This window comes from Panthera leo, chromosome F3 (genome assembly GCF_018350215.1).
Source record: "Panthera leo isolate Ple1 chromosome F3, P.leo_Ple1_pat1.1, whole genome shotgun sequence".
In the NCBI taxonomy this organism is placed as follows: domain Eukaryota; kingdom Metazoa; phylum Chordata; class Mammalia; order Carnivora; family Felidae; genus Panthera; species Panthera leo.
The window spans coordinates 445674-460767 of record NC_056696.1 but is presented as its reverse complement, the minus strand read 5'-3'; the positions used below and the strand labels follow the sequence as shown (position 1 = coordinate 460767).

The 15094-nt window shown below is 36.8% G+C and overlaps 1 pseudogene; it reads left to right on the top strand.

Moving 5' to 3' along the window:
* LOC122212379 overlaps nucleotides 1–10576 on the top strand; it is a 48050-nt pseudogene extending 37474 nt beyond the window's left edge.
* Nucleotides 10577–15094: the final 4518 nt, after the last annotated feature.

Below are 15094 nucleotides of genomic sequence, written 5' to 3'. Positions count from 1 at the left end.
CATATAGAATGGATGGAAGTCCTTCCCAACTCAGCATCACTGAAACTCCAGCCATTTTTGTCGTTGTTGTTGTTGTTTAGTATTATCTCTTATTTTCTAGAAAGTAACAAAGGATTACAAGATAACAGTATTGAATTAAATTTTTGTTTTTGCCTCAAAAAAATACGTGGATCATTCAATTAAAGTTTTATACTGGGAGATGTGATTTCTTAACACATCCCAGAGAATCATTTCTCCTGGGAATGCAGTTCAAATTAGCATAAAACATTTGCTGTTCAGAAACAGGCCGTGGCATTAGAATCATTACTTCTAGATTCATGAGTTAGAGTCTTATTTTCAGAGTCTTATCTTGAGACGTATTTTTTGACTTGGGCATACATAAGTCAATATGATATTGCTAAAACGTCTTTAAAAGTTATGGAGTGTTAAGATGCGGGAAGGGCTAAGAGACTTTCTCCTAAGAGGGGACTTATTGTATGAAAGAAAGATATGAAAAAATCATAGAAAAATAAAAGTATAGAATCAAGTGCAAATGTGTAGTAAAGAGAATGATAGCAAAGATCTATTTCAGTAACACCTGATGTCTTTAACGTGTCTCTTGATTTTCTGAGTTGTTTATGGTTCCACATACTAAGACAGGTAACATTTTATTGCAAATGAGTTTATTTAAAAATTTGAGTGCCTGGCTGGCTCAGTTACTCTTGATCTTGAGATTGTGAGTTCAAGCCTCACACTGGGCGTAGAGATTACTTAAAATCTGAAAAACACATTTTGATAGTAGTTTTGAGTTAGACTCTTTTCACTCCACTTCCAAACTATAGTGTTTTATTCATGCAGGCTGATGTCTTTACAACAGAACTGGAAACTACATCTTCAAAATGTCTACACCTGGATGCAAAAAAAATCAAGTTCTTCAACAAGAGTTATTATCAATGAAAGCTTTCGAAGAAGAACGTGAAAAACTAGAGAGCAATAACAAGAAGTTACAGCAAGAAGTAGTAAAATTGAAACAATTTATGGAAATGAATATGGTAGAACGCGGTCAAGTGGAAGAGTATAAACGGGAGATTGAAGAAAGAGCACGACTGGACATAGTAGAAAAATGACACGAAGTCGACCTGTTTTTACAGGTTAATTGATTGATCTGTAATGTGCTGTAATTCATTTCACTGCAAATTACATTTTGGATAGATGTATTGTAGGGGTTTCCTCTACTTGCTTTATGGTAATTTGTAGATTCCTGGAGGCATTTGTTCCTCCCTTTAAACATTTCAGTTTTCATCGTTATTCCTACTAAATCTAGAGGATAAGAAAAAATGATGGTTTAAACAACTAGTCTCACTATTAAGAGGAAAAGAAAAATTATGATTTAAAAATTGCACTGTACTTGGATTATTAAGTTTATTGTTGACTTCTAAATTTTTGTCATTGATTCTATTATTTGAATTATCAGATTGCGTGAATACTAATACAAGAATGATTGAACTTTAATTTTATAAATCATATTTAATTCAGTTGACATTGAGGATAAATATTTTACACTTGAGCTTTTTTTCATTTAAAATTGCTCTCTGAATCATTGACTCCGAACTAAAGGAAACAGGTATAATTAATTATTCAGATTATAGCTATTTTAAAACTATCCTGTTAATTTGCTTTAGGCACAAGCAGCAGCTCGAGAACACTTGGACCAGTTAAGAGAAAATGCTCATGCTTCAGCGAGAAGTTAAATGGAACTTAGAATTAGAGATCTGGAATCTCAGGTCTCTACAATGAAGACTTCTCAAGAAGATTCTACTAAAACAGAGTTGGAAACCTACAGGCAACTCTACCTAGAAGAATTAAAAGTTAGAAAGTCCTTGAGAAATAAGCTGAACAGGTAAGTCAAAAGAGAATCATAGACAAGAAATTTAGCTTATTAATTTGCCTCCACAGCATAATGTCTGTGGAGCCAAGATCATGAGATGAGTAGGAAGTGCAAGCCAACTAGATGGTGTCATTTTGGAAAATGATGTTTCTAAGTGAACTTACCTTTGAAATGTTAGTCCAGGACAGTTTGCATCCCTCCTCTTTTTTTCGCTTTTACAGGACCTCTTCCCCCACCCCCCACCCCCCCGCACCCCCCGCCCTGTATATTTTCCATTGATCGGATCTGCTAGTCTTTAAGTGCATTGTTTGAAGCTTTCTCATGTAGAAGCATATTATTATAAAATTGCTTGTCAGAATTACCCTAAATAGAAATGTCGATGAGTTTCTTTTTGGAAGATTACATCTTTAACCTAAAAGGTCAAGTACTACTACTACTCATCCTGGCAGCTTGGTACATTTATTCTCTCGATTGTGATCTTTGGTATGATTACTAGAGTGGGCCTTGAGACAAACTATCCTTTATGCTTTTTCTACTTTACATAAAGGCATCCAGGTGAAATACAGAAAGACTCACACAGGGCTGAAGGGTAGCATAATTCCCAAAGTGGCTAAAAAGAGCACCGTGGTGGGAGGGAGGCATGTGGAAGACGGAAGACAGAAAGGGCAGATTCTGCCTCCAGTGCCTTGGTAACTGTTATAAGCTAATTGCCTCTGTAGCTGTTTTAGTTCTTTCTGATCACATCTCTGTCATCTACTATCTCCCCTAGAGATTGTTGGTCTCAATGATTCCTCAGTGTCAGATGCTCAGTTTCTTTGAGATAATAAGTGAAATGTACAAGAGTGGTGAAAGCAAACGCTTGAAAATGTCTTTGAGGGATGTTTTAGTTTTATATCTGTAAACAGGTTTACTAAATATAAGTATGTATATATAATGGCATCCTGAAGGATCCTGTCAGTACAGCCACTCCAGAAGACAGCAAGTATTATTTGTTAAGCCATGTACATCACTGATAGCCACTTCTCTCCCTTTCCTGGTCTGAATTGTTAGGAATCCCCCTGGAATCATAAGCATTTCTTTAGAACAATCTTAAAAGTATAATTTTAGATAGTAGGTGTGCTCTGTCACATGTTCAGTGTTAAAACACTGTTCAAAGGCAAATGCTATTTACTATTATGGAAACTTAAAAAACGTAAGTCATTTAGGAAAGATTTAGGTAAAAAGAAAATGTATTTGTGTTTTTTAATCTTCACAGGGCTAAGGAGAGACTGCCAGGGAGCAATACAAAACTTCTTGAGGAGAGACAGCAGCACCAAACTTTACTCAGGACCCTTAGTGTGAGCCCAGGCCTGGAACCACCTTATTGTGGACATTTTGAAAATAATTTAGTGCTCAATGGAAACCTTACTCCAAGAGGGAACTTAGTGATTCCTACCTTAAACCCACGGCCGTCATATGACTACTGGGAGACTTCCTTGTGGAAGGTGAGTTATATTATCTGTTTTAGTTTGGGTTTCAGATATCTGATATAATAGTTGCTTTTAATTTGGTGAAATTCTGAGTTGTTTAAGTAACTAATACATATGAAGTAAAAGTCATAATTATATGTGCTAAGAAAGAACTGAGGTAAATTTTATATATATATTTTAGTCCCTTGATCTCTCATTTCCAAGAGATACTAATTTTTATTTTATTTTAGCGAGAGAATGAGTGAGTGCATGCAGGGGAGGGGCAAAAGGAGAGGGAGAAAGAGAATCCCAAGCAGGTTTCATGCTCAGCACAGAGCCGAATGTGGGGCTCAGTCTCAAAACCATGCGATCGTGACCTGAGTCAAAATCAAGATTTGGACACTAAAAACAACTGAGCCACCCAGGTGCACCACAAGAGACACCTAGCATTAACTGTATTCAGTAAATATAACTAAACTGACCCATGTTAAATTTCTTGAAAAGCTTTCATTTAAATTTGATTTTAGAAAATAAATGTTATTGCCTGATAACCACAGGTACACTTAGATGCTTGGACTTATTTTCAGTTGGCAGTGGTTCATAAACATCTGAAAGTTTTGCTATAATCCAGTTTTTGCACCCCTGTGTGTCAGTGAATGATCGTCCTCCAAACACTTAACGACCTATGAATGTTTACTATTTAGAAGAATCCATGGGGGTGCCTGGGTGGCTCAGTCAGTTCAGCGTCTAACTCTTGATCTCAGCTCAGGTTTTGATCTCAGGGTCATGAGTTCAAGTCCTGCACTGGGCTCTACACTAAGCATGGAGGCTACTTAAAAAAAAAAAAAAAAAAAAAAAGAATCCATGGTAAGTCCTTTTTATGAATGAAATCAACTTGTAACACTAAAAAGGTTAATTTCTCTTTTAAGTTAAAAGATTTGCTGTTTTCTTACACGAGAATACATCTTTAATTGCTTTCTTACTTATGGCACTCTTTTTTCTTTTTCCTTTTTTTTTTGACTTATACCACCTTTGTTTCAACTTTTATAAAATATCTTGCTGAGCGATTGTAGAGCATTTTATAAATAGCTAAATCAAACAAATATTTGAATTTTTAAAATGAAGCTTTTATTTCTTCAAATGAGTTCTTTGCCCGTTTCTCTTTTCTTTTTCTGGAACCCCTTGAATGCAAGTATTATTACACTGGATGTTGTCCCACAGGTCCCTTAACCTAGCCTCATTTTTAAAATTCTCTTTTTTTTTTTTTTTTTTTTGGCTTGGATGATTTCTACTACCCTGTCTTGCAAATTGTTGATCTGTTCTTCTGCATCTTCTTATCTGCTGTTGATTCCCTCTAGTGTATTTGTCATTTCTGTTATTGTATCCTTCAGCTCTGATTGGTTCTTTTTTATATTTTCTATCTCTTTGTTGATGTTATCACTGGATCCATTCATTCTCCCAAGTTCACGGAGCATCTTTATGACCGTTACCTTGAACTCTTTATGAGGTACATTACTTATCTCTGTTTCACTTAGTTTTTTTTCTTCTTTTGTCATGTTCTTTCATTTCAGATGTACTCCTCTGTGTCCTCAGTTTGTCTGACTTTCTATGTTTGTTCCTAAAATGGTTCCTTTCAACTTTTTCTCTCTTTCGAGTTGGCGTGGCCTTTGAACAATGTACGTTAGTTATGAAGTCAAGGAAGAAGAGAATGTTTCTGTAAGTGCTGTCTAGTCATTTTTCTCGGTGGAGCTGTGACAGGTGACACTGGGTAGGCGGCAAGTAACCCTGCTCTTCTCGTTCTAAATTCAGAACACGGGAGACAGGGAGATGGAGAGAAACTTAGTAGCTTTATTACTAATACACACTAACAAATTGGAGGATATGATTTAGGTTATGTTAGCCACTTTGGGCTTCCTCCTAAATTGGGCACTTCCCCACACAGTTGTAAATTGAGGAAACAATTGCTTGACCCCCACCCCGGGGGCCGGGTGCTTACCACAGAGCTGAGAGCAGACCCAAATTCATGTTACTGTGGGCAGGCACATCTTTTTCAAAGAGGAGATTCAGAAACACGTAAGCACTGCTTAGCTCCTTCTCCCAAATTCACCCGTTAGGTAATTCTCCCTTCCCGTCGGGAGGGAGGGGTAGAGATAAGTCCACATGTGAGACGTGAAGGTTCACCTATAATTTCCGACTGGATTTAAATTATAAATAAAGTGAATTGTGTCTTTTGTACATACCAACGAATGATGAGAGGTTAGGCAAAAGCATGCTAGATGGGAAAGAGAAATCTGTGTTGGGTTTGAAATTTTGCTATAAATAACTACACCATGGGTTCACTCATTTGTTGATTGATTTTGATAAACCAAATTTTCTTTGGAAGAAATAAATAATTCTTTCAGGAAGAATTTCCTCAGTTTCAGCTTGCTTGCTTCACCTAAAGATTTTCTCTTTCGAGTTCTCTGTCCTGTGGTTTAAAAAAGTTGTGCTTAAAAATTGACTGCTACTAAAAGGAGTTAACATAATTTCTGTTCCTTTATTTTTATTGATGACTTTAAAATTTGTAATTTAGTTTTAGAGCTACTATTGTGGGCCTCATACCTAAACATTATTGAGCCACATGACAAAGTTTTATGTATTCATTTTCTCTGAGTTATACTTAAAATACACGTATTTTTCCTGACTATGAGGAAGTAACGGGCATAGAACTCTAGGCCTGGTAAGACCACACGTGTATCCCTGGTCTGCATCTAGTTGGATTCATGACCTCAGGCAAAGTACACTCTCTCTGAGCCCTTTTTGTCTATTACGCAAAATTCGGGACTTTGACTAAATTAGTGACTTTTATACCTTCAAAATAATTTTTTTTTCAAAGAATAGAATGTATTTTTTTTTTTTTTTGCATTAAACTATATTGTGTAAAACAGAGAGAAGTAGAGCTGTCTAACTAAAGGAGAGATGGAGACTACGGCTGTGACTTCCTTGTCCCTCAATCCTGCAGTGCCCCCAACCGAACCTTAGATTTCTATGGGCCATATTTGAATGCTAACAGTTAATGAGAAAATCCTTCTAATTAAAAATCCTTTAAAAATGTTCTTTGAATTAAAATTTGCTGATATATATTTTTTCTGTGTATAATTTTCTCAGCCTCTTATATTTCTGATCAATGGAAAGGTATACATAAAAGTACACGTGTTCTTATTCATGGACTTGAAAGCTATTTTCGCCATTGAAACACAGTTTTTACCTAGAAATAAACATAAAGGTCACAGAGGTAAATATTTAGGAAAAGAGCTTTTGGGGAAAAGATGCAACATTACCTTGGTAGCTCCTTAAGTCATGTCATATAAAAAACGTGGTTTATATTTTATATCGTATTTATTAATGGTAACACAAAATTGTTTGAATAAAGCCTTCCCCCATCATCTGGTATTAAGTTATTAATTTTTAAGTCTGGTATAGTAATGTTGTCCCATTCATTTTATAAGGCCCGAATATAATGCTATTGTCAAAAAAGTGTTATGTTTCCTCAAAAACTTAAAAATAGATATTCATGAATCCCACTACTGCGTATTTACCCAAAGAAAATGAAAACAGTAATTTGAAAAGTTGTATGCATCCCTATGTTTATGGAAACATTGTTTGTGATAACCAAAATAGGGAAGCAACCTAAGTGTCCATGGAGAGATGAATGGATAAAGACAATGTGTAATATGTATACAATGAAATATAGCTCAGCTATCACAAAGAATGAGATCTTGCCATTTGTGACAACATTGATAGACCTAGAGGGTATTATGCTAGGTGAAATAAATCGGAGAAAGACAAATAAACACTATCTGATTTCACTTACATGTGGAATATAAAAAAACAAAACAAGTGAACAAACAGAATCATAACTACAGAGGACAAATTGGTGGTTGCTAGAGGGGAGGTGCAGTTATAAAGTAAATAAGTCACAGGAATGAAGAATACAGCATATGGAATATCATCAAAAATATTGTATTAATGTTGCATGGTGACAGAGGGTAACTACACGTACGGTAGCAAGCATAGCATAGTGTATACAATTGTCCAATCTGAATTTGTATACTGAAAAACTAGTGTAACATTGTATGTCAACTATACTCCAATTAAAAAAAGGTATTAGGGAAAACAGTCTCTGAAAATACTGGGAAACATGTCAGCTAAAACATTTGTCCTCACACCCAAATTTGTAAAGACATTGGAATCCTTATCACCACAGTGTTGACTATGTTCAGTACACTATTTTGGAGCCAGATTGGGGCATTCAGGGAGAGGCTAACTTGTCTAAGGAAGATCTAAATAAGAACATTCTAGACAGGAACAGTTGTAATATACACTTGACCCTTGACCAACATGGTTTTGACCTGTGCGGGTCTACTTTACTTACACATGGATTATTTTTGGATAGTGTACAGTATTGTAAGTGTATTTCCTCTTCCTTCCGTTTTTCTCAATGTCATTTTTTGCCCTAGCTTATTCTACTGGACAAAACACGTATGAATCGACTGTTTATGTTACCGGTAAGGCTTCCGGTCAACAGTAGGCTATTAGTAATTAAGTTTTGGGGGGATGAAAAATTGTATACAGGTTTGTGAATGTACCCCAACCCCTGTGTTATTCAAGGGTCACCTGTAGTCAAGTGTTTCAAAACTTGGTCCTAATTTGGAGAAAGGAAACAAAGTTACAATTGAAAATTTTATACTGTTTTCCTTATCTGTAATTGAGAAAGTTATAAATCAGAAGCTAAGTTTGAAAACTGTTGTAACCCTCTATTTTTCCTTTCTTCAAAGAGATTTTCTGAAATCTTTGTGTGCATATGAAAAGAAATAAGTGTTTTAGTCATAATACAGATAGCAAAATATTTTTACTCAAATTTTTGCCAATAGAATTTCCACATGACAGTATGACAGTCCCACTTTCTTCATTTTATATATATTTAAGAGTCAGTCCTGAAAAACTAATAGCAAAAAGCATTCCTTCAAATTTTGTTTTTCTAAGAGTGAAAAAATGGAAAGCCCATTTTAAGGAACAATTCATTAAGGTAAAAACCTGATTAAACTTTCACAAATGGCAGTTTTTCTAATCATTTCCAAGTAATAATTCAGTATACAATATGAATCTTGTTTAAACTTTTTTGTACCAGTAAGATCAAACATCACCTTTCAGAGATTATACATATTCAATAGATCAATATTAATTGTGCTTTTTATCAGATTCGCTTAAATAGCATTATATATATATTATACACATATTATATGTAATATATATGTATTATATATTACACACACACGTATATATATATACATATATGTACATATATGTATGTGTGTGTATGTATGTATGTATGTATGTATCTGTTCTCCATTATCTAAAACTAAAATAAAATAGGAATTTATTTTATTCATGTGATTGTCTTCTTATTTAAGCAATCCCTAACTTTGGTTTAATCTCTACAAGTATTATTTCAAGACCACATGTCGTAAGCTATATATAATTCCTACAATGACTTTTGTTTACCTTACACATTCTAAATAATATTTGGCTTATTTCAGACGCAGCGGGAGTTGGAGAAAAGAATAACCAGAGCACTAGAAGAAGGTATGTTGCCAAAATGTATGAAGTTAGATATCATTGATTTCTGAAATAAACTATAAATAGTAAATGGCATCCCTTTCCATTGTTTGGATAATAGATGCTACATTCACATTTTTTTGTACATAGCTAATAAAAAATGTAAAAGCATGAGCATAATGAAGAACACACTTCTTCCTCATTTAGTCCTCATGTGTCATAGCTCTTTTAAAATCTCCCACAAGTCTAGGGGCACCCAGGTGGCTCAGTCGGTTGGGCGACTGATTTCAGCTCAGGTGGGTTCAGGCCCCACAGAGGGCTCTGTGCTGAAAGCTCGGAGCCTGGAGCCTGCTTCAGATTCTGTGTCTCCCTCTCTCTGTGCCCCTGCCCGCTTGTGGTTTGTCTCTCTCTCAAAAATAAATAAACGTTAAAGAAGTTTTTTTTCAATCTCCCTAAGTCTATATATCTGTTATTATTTCTGGCGACAATCTTCCTTCACTGGTGCCATCCCTGTGGAACTGTCAACCTGCACAAGTCTCAGAAAAGGTGTGCTTTATCAAATTGTTGTTTCTGCTAGTGATAGAAGACCCAAAAAGCCAAAGTCGTCTTAGTAATGCTTGGTTAAGTAATTAGAGGTCATATAGCTGTCACTTGACAGGTAACGGGTTTCAATCTTCACTCATTGACTTTGTCATTGCTTTTGCCCTTGGGTAAAACTTCAAGTTCCTTAGCATGGAACGAAAACACCCAAATCAGTTTGCTTCTTGCCAGATTATTCAGCCTTGTCTCTCACTATTTGCCCTACTCTGCTGCTTTGCTCTAGCGCCTTGTCAAACTAAACTACTCATAATTAATTGCACAAGTGTTCTTCCTCACTTCTAGCTCTTTGTATGTGCTTTTTCCCTCTACCTAGCATACTTTTTCCTTATCCTTCAGGTATCAGCTGACATATCACCTTCACCAAAGAGCAGACAATATTGACACAAAGCTGGGATGTCCCTTCCGTATGTTCCAGTAGTGCTGTGTTTCATACCTGTCACTTACATCTGTATACTTGGCTCTGTTTGGAAATGCCTGTTTGATTTTTCGGTTTATAGTTTATGATTGTTCAGGGTGGACTGTGTCCTCATCTTGTACTTTCATCTTGTAATGAAAAAAACAGAAACTCTGACATTTATCCACAATAGCAATTAATTCAGTGTGCAACCCTGAGCAAAATATATTTAATACTAATCTTGGGTTTCATATTGCAGTTGTACGTAGGTATTTTTCATTTTTCTTAACACTCATAAAGGCCCCAACTTTGTTTTTTCTATTTCCTTTCCTTTCCTTTTCTTTTCTTTTCTTTTCTTTTCTTTTTTTTTAATCACTTGTAGTGAAAAGTATTTTGGAGAAAGAAGATAATTCTTTCTTTTCCTTTTCAGCTGCTACCAAATTTGAATGAGGATCCTGTAGAAATCCTTTAGTATCTACTGATGATTCAATTCTAAATCAAGATCCAGTATGGAAAGCGTCATGAGAATATGTACAGATTTTGAACAAAAATTATACAATTTGAAAAATAAATAGAAAAAATTTACTGGATGCTTACAAAACATTTTCATTGCTTCCCAATTGAACACACTATACGGCAAAATCTTGATTAAAGGAAAAAGTTTTTGTATCATATGTGTGTAATGAAAATCTTTATAATATTTTAAACTATGTTTCTTGGCATCTCATTAACTTTTAAGCACATTTTGTACGTGGAAACTACCACTAGAGGGTTTTACATACATCAGACTGCTCCACTACCAGCGGTTTAAACAGCACCCAAACAACCAAGTTGTCATTAATACTTCAGTAGTGTTCATGGATGGCTTTTTGTTTTTCCCAATTTTTATGACTATATGTGGGCCTAAAGATTTAGACATTATGTTGATATATTCCTGCTATGGCTATTGCCAATGTTTGTACATATTACAATTTTTTTTATACTACCATAAAACCTATCTATAATTTTAATTGTAAACACTGATTCATAGCTCTTTCCACATGGAGAAATAAGATTTGCCTAAGGCTTTTCAACTTTTCTATTTATTTATTTATTTATTCATTTATTTATTTTTGATTTGCTTTTTGGAAACAAAGTTAGAGACAAGAAAAATTAGAGAAAACAAAACAAAAAAAACTCCCCCCCCCCCCGCCCCAGAGCCATTTGCAAGTAAACTGCTAATGGGATGCCTGATTCCTGTAGCATTTAAATCCTACAAGTCAGTACATTCCACATAACTACCATACAACCTTCACAATCAAAACATTAACTCTAATACACTCGACTCTTAAACAACGGGGTTAAGGGCTCTGACCACGCCCCCCACAGTCAAAAAGCCATGAACAACTTTTGACCCCCAAAGACTTAACCACTACTACTACCAGTAATCTTTTGTATATTATACGTATCATACTATATTCTTAAAGTAAGCTACAGAAAATAATACCATGAAGAAAATTATAAAAGAAATTACATTTCCAGTACTGAAAAAAAAAAAAAAATCTGTGTGTAGTCAGTGCACCCATTAAAACTCTTTTGTTCAAGGGTTCAGTATAATTCTATCATTTATTCCTCATAATTCTTTTTAAGTTTGGTCACTTATCTGTAGTATACGTTATACCAAGGAAGGTCCTGTTTAGAGCCATGTATTGAATTGTGTGTCTTAGTCTCTTTCACTCCAGAACAGTTCCTTTGTCTTTCCTCGACTTTCATGACTTTTAACCTTTTGACGAGTAAATTCCAGTAATGTGGAATGTCTTTCAATGTGGATTTTTCTTAGGCTTCCTTATGGTAAAATTCAGACCATACATGTTTAGCAAGAGTATCACTACAACCTACTCTTTGCATCCTATCATGTGACCTACAATTTTGATTTGTCCCCATACTGGTGATGTTAATGTTGGCCACCGGAGGTAGTATCTGCCAGGTTTCTCGCCTGGAATGTTAACTTTCCACTTTCCAATTATTTAGTATTTTATGGGGAAGTACTTTGAGACATGTAAATATCTCCTTTCTCAGACACCCTGTGCCAGGCCACCTCTTCTGCAGATGACTTGCCCCCCTGCAGGTTCTGAAAACCCCCACTGGGCTATTCTTCCCCTGTGCAGATGCCTCCCTACCTTGTTCAGGCTGTGATACTTCATTATTCTATACCATTCACTTTTCAGGGATGCTCTCACTTGAGCTCCAACACTGTGCAGGGTGACTGTCCTACACATAATGCCTTCCCCATTCTAAGCTCTAACACCTCACTCTGGACCCCCACAACTCCATGCCTCTGTTTCTAGGACTGGGAACTAAAATGTTGGGGATGAGAAAGAAGAAAGGAAGAAGGGCTCCACAGGTCTTTTATAATCAACTTGGCAAGCTCTCCAAAGCCGGTTCTCATTGGAATTGCATCGAATCGGCCAACAGTTTGTAAGGAAAGACATTTCTTATACTGATTTTTCCAAACAACTAGTCTTTTAATTATCTAAGATTATTCCCCACAATATATTGTTTCTTACTCGAGTGTTTTATCTGCAGATTCTTTTGGATTTGGTACATGCAGTGACATATAATCTATAAATAGTGGCATTTTTCTTTCCAATTCCTAGAGCTTTCATTTTTTTTCTTTCCTACTACAAGAATGACGTTGAGTAAATGTGAGGATAGTGAGTGTTCATGTCTTCTTGAAATTGCAACATGTAAAAGTAGTTTTCTATAACTATGTAGATAGTGGGGTTTTTAAAAGTGTGCGTCTTTTATTAGTCTCTTAGTTTGCTCTTGCCGTTTACAACAGATCACCATCCACACAGTGTCTTAAAGCCACACGCATTTATCTCACATTTTTATGGGCCAGAAGCTAAGCAATGGCTTAGCTGGGTCCTTTGTTCAGGTTCTCACAAGGCTGTACTCAAGGTGTCTGCTAGACTGCGCTTCCCCATTTGGGTGCTTCAACGGGGAAGAATCTGCTTCCAAGCCCATTGAGTTTGTTTATAAGAGAATTTCCTTGTGACCGTATGACTGGACTCATTTCCACAGCTCTTTGCTAGTTGGAGGCTAGTTGGAGGCTTAGGTCCTAAGCATTCCCAGACACTTGTCTTAGTCTTTTTGGGCTGCTCTAACAAAATACCATAGGCTTATGAAAAAAAAAAAAAAGTTTTATTTTTCACAGTTCTGGAGGCTGGGAAGTCCAAAATGAAGGCACTGGCAGATTCAGTGTACAGCGACGGCCTGCTTCCTGGCTCATGGACGCTGGTCTTCCTGCTTGGCACAGGGCCAAGGGAGCTCTCACAGCCCTCCTTTATAAGGGCACTAATCCCATTCAGGAGGGCTCCACCTTCGTGACTTCATCATTTCCCAAATCCCCCACTTCTAAATACTATCACGTTGAACATTAAGAGTTAACACATGAATTTGGGTGAGTGGGGACACAAATATTCAGCCTAGAGCAAGGCTGTTCCTTGTTCTTGGCCACGTAGACTTCCTCAATACGGCCGCTTAGTTTAGGAGGCCAGCAAGGAGAATGTCACTTCAGCGAAAGCTCAGTCCTCCTTGAAGGGTGTTCACGTGATTAGATCAGGGTTGCCTAGCATAATCCTCCTTTTGATTAACTCTGAATTAACTGAATTATGTCTGCAATTTTCCTTTACATGTGCCATATTCTAATAGCTAGAGTCAAGTCACAGATCTTAAGCGAAAAGATTTATAAAGAAAAGGTGACAACACTAAAGGGCAGATACTATGGGGTCACTTAGGGTCTTTCTGCTACAAGTATATTAAGGAAGTTCTCTTATAATACTAGTTTTCTAAGTTCTGTCATGAATGAATATTGAATGTTAAAAGATGTTTATTTCACATCTATTGAGATAATTTTTTTAACTGTTTATTTTTGAGAGAGACCAAGCAAGCCAGCAGGGGAGGGGCAGAGAGAGAGGGAGACAGGATCTGAAGCAAGCTCTGCGCTGACAGTGGCGAGCCCAATGTGAACCCCACGTGGGGCTTAAACTCACATACTGTGAGATCATGACCTGAGCCTAAGTTGGATGCTTAACCGACTGAGCTACCCAGGTACCCTGAGATAAGTTTTTAAAATATTTGTGAATGGGGGGAGGGGCCAAGATGGCGGAACAGCATGGAAGTTTTGTGTGTGTCTCCCATCCATGAAATACAGCCAGGCCAACACGAAACCATCCTACACACCTAGAACACTGATTGGAGGACTAACACAACAATCTGCACAACCCGAACCACAGAATTCAGCAGGAATTTACCCCAAAAGAAAGAGCATGAAGAAACCACAGCCAGGGATTTAATCAACACAGATACAAGCAAGATGTCTGAACCAGAATTTAGAATCACGATAATAAGAATATTAGCTGGGGTCGAAAATAGATTAGAATCCCTTTCTGCAGAGATAAAAGAAGTAAAAAATAGCCAGAATGAAATTGAAAATAATATAACTGAGCTGCAATCCGGATGGATGCAGTGGCAGCAAGGATGGACAAGGCAGAACAGAGAATCCATGATATACAGGACAAACTTATAGAGAATAACGAAGCAGAAAAAAAAAAAGAGGGAGATGAAGGCAAAAGAGCATGATGTAAGCATTAGAGAAACCAGTGACTCATTAAAAAGGAACAACATCAGAATCATAGGGGTCCCAGAAGCGGAAGAGAGAGAAATAGGGTTATTAAGGTTATGTGAGCAAATGATAGCGGAAAACATTTACAAAACCTGGGGAAAGACACAGACATCAGAATCCAGGAAGCACAGAGGACCCCCATTAGATTCAACAAAAACCGACCAACAAAGCATATCATAATCAAATTCACAAAATACTCAGGCAAGGAGAGAATCATGAAAGCAGCAAGGAAAAAAAAAAAAAGTTCCCTAACCTAAAAGGGAAGACAGATCAGGTTTGCAGCAGACCTATCCACAGAAACTTGGCAGGCAAGAAAGCAGTGGCAGGATACATTCAGTGTGCTGAATCAGAAAAATATGCAGGGGCGCCTGGGTGGCTCGGTCGGTTAGGCGTCCAATTTTGGCTCTGGTCATGATCTCGCAGTTTGTGAGTTCGAGCCCCCTGTCGGGCTCTGTGCTGACAGGTCAGAGCCTGGAGCCTGCTTCGGATTCTCTGTCTCCCTCTCTCTCTGCCCCTCCTCT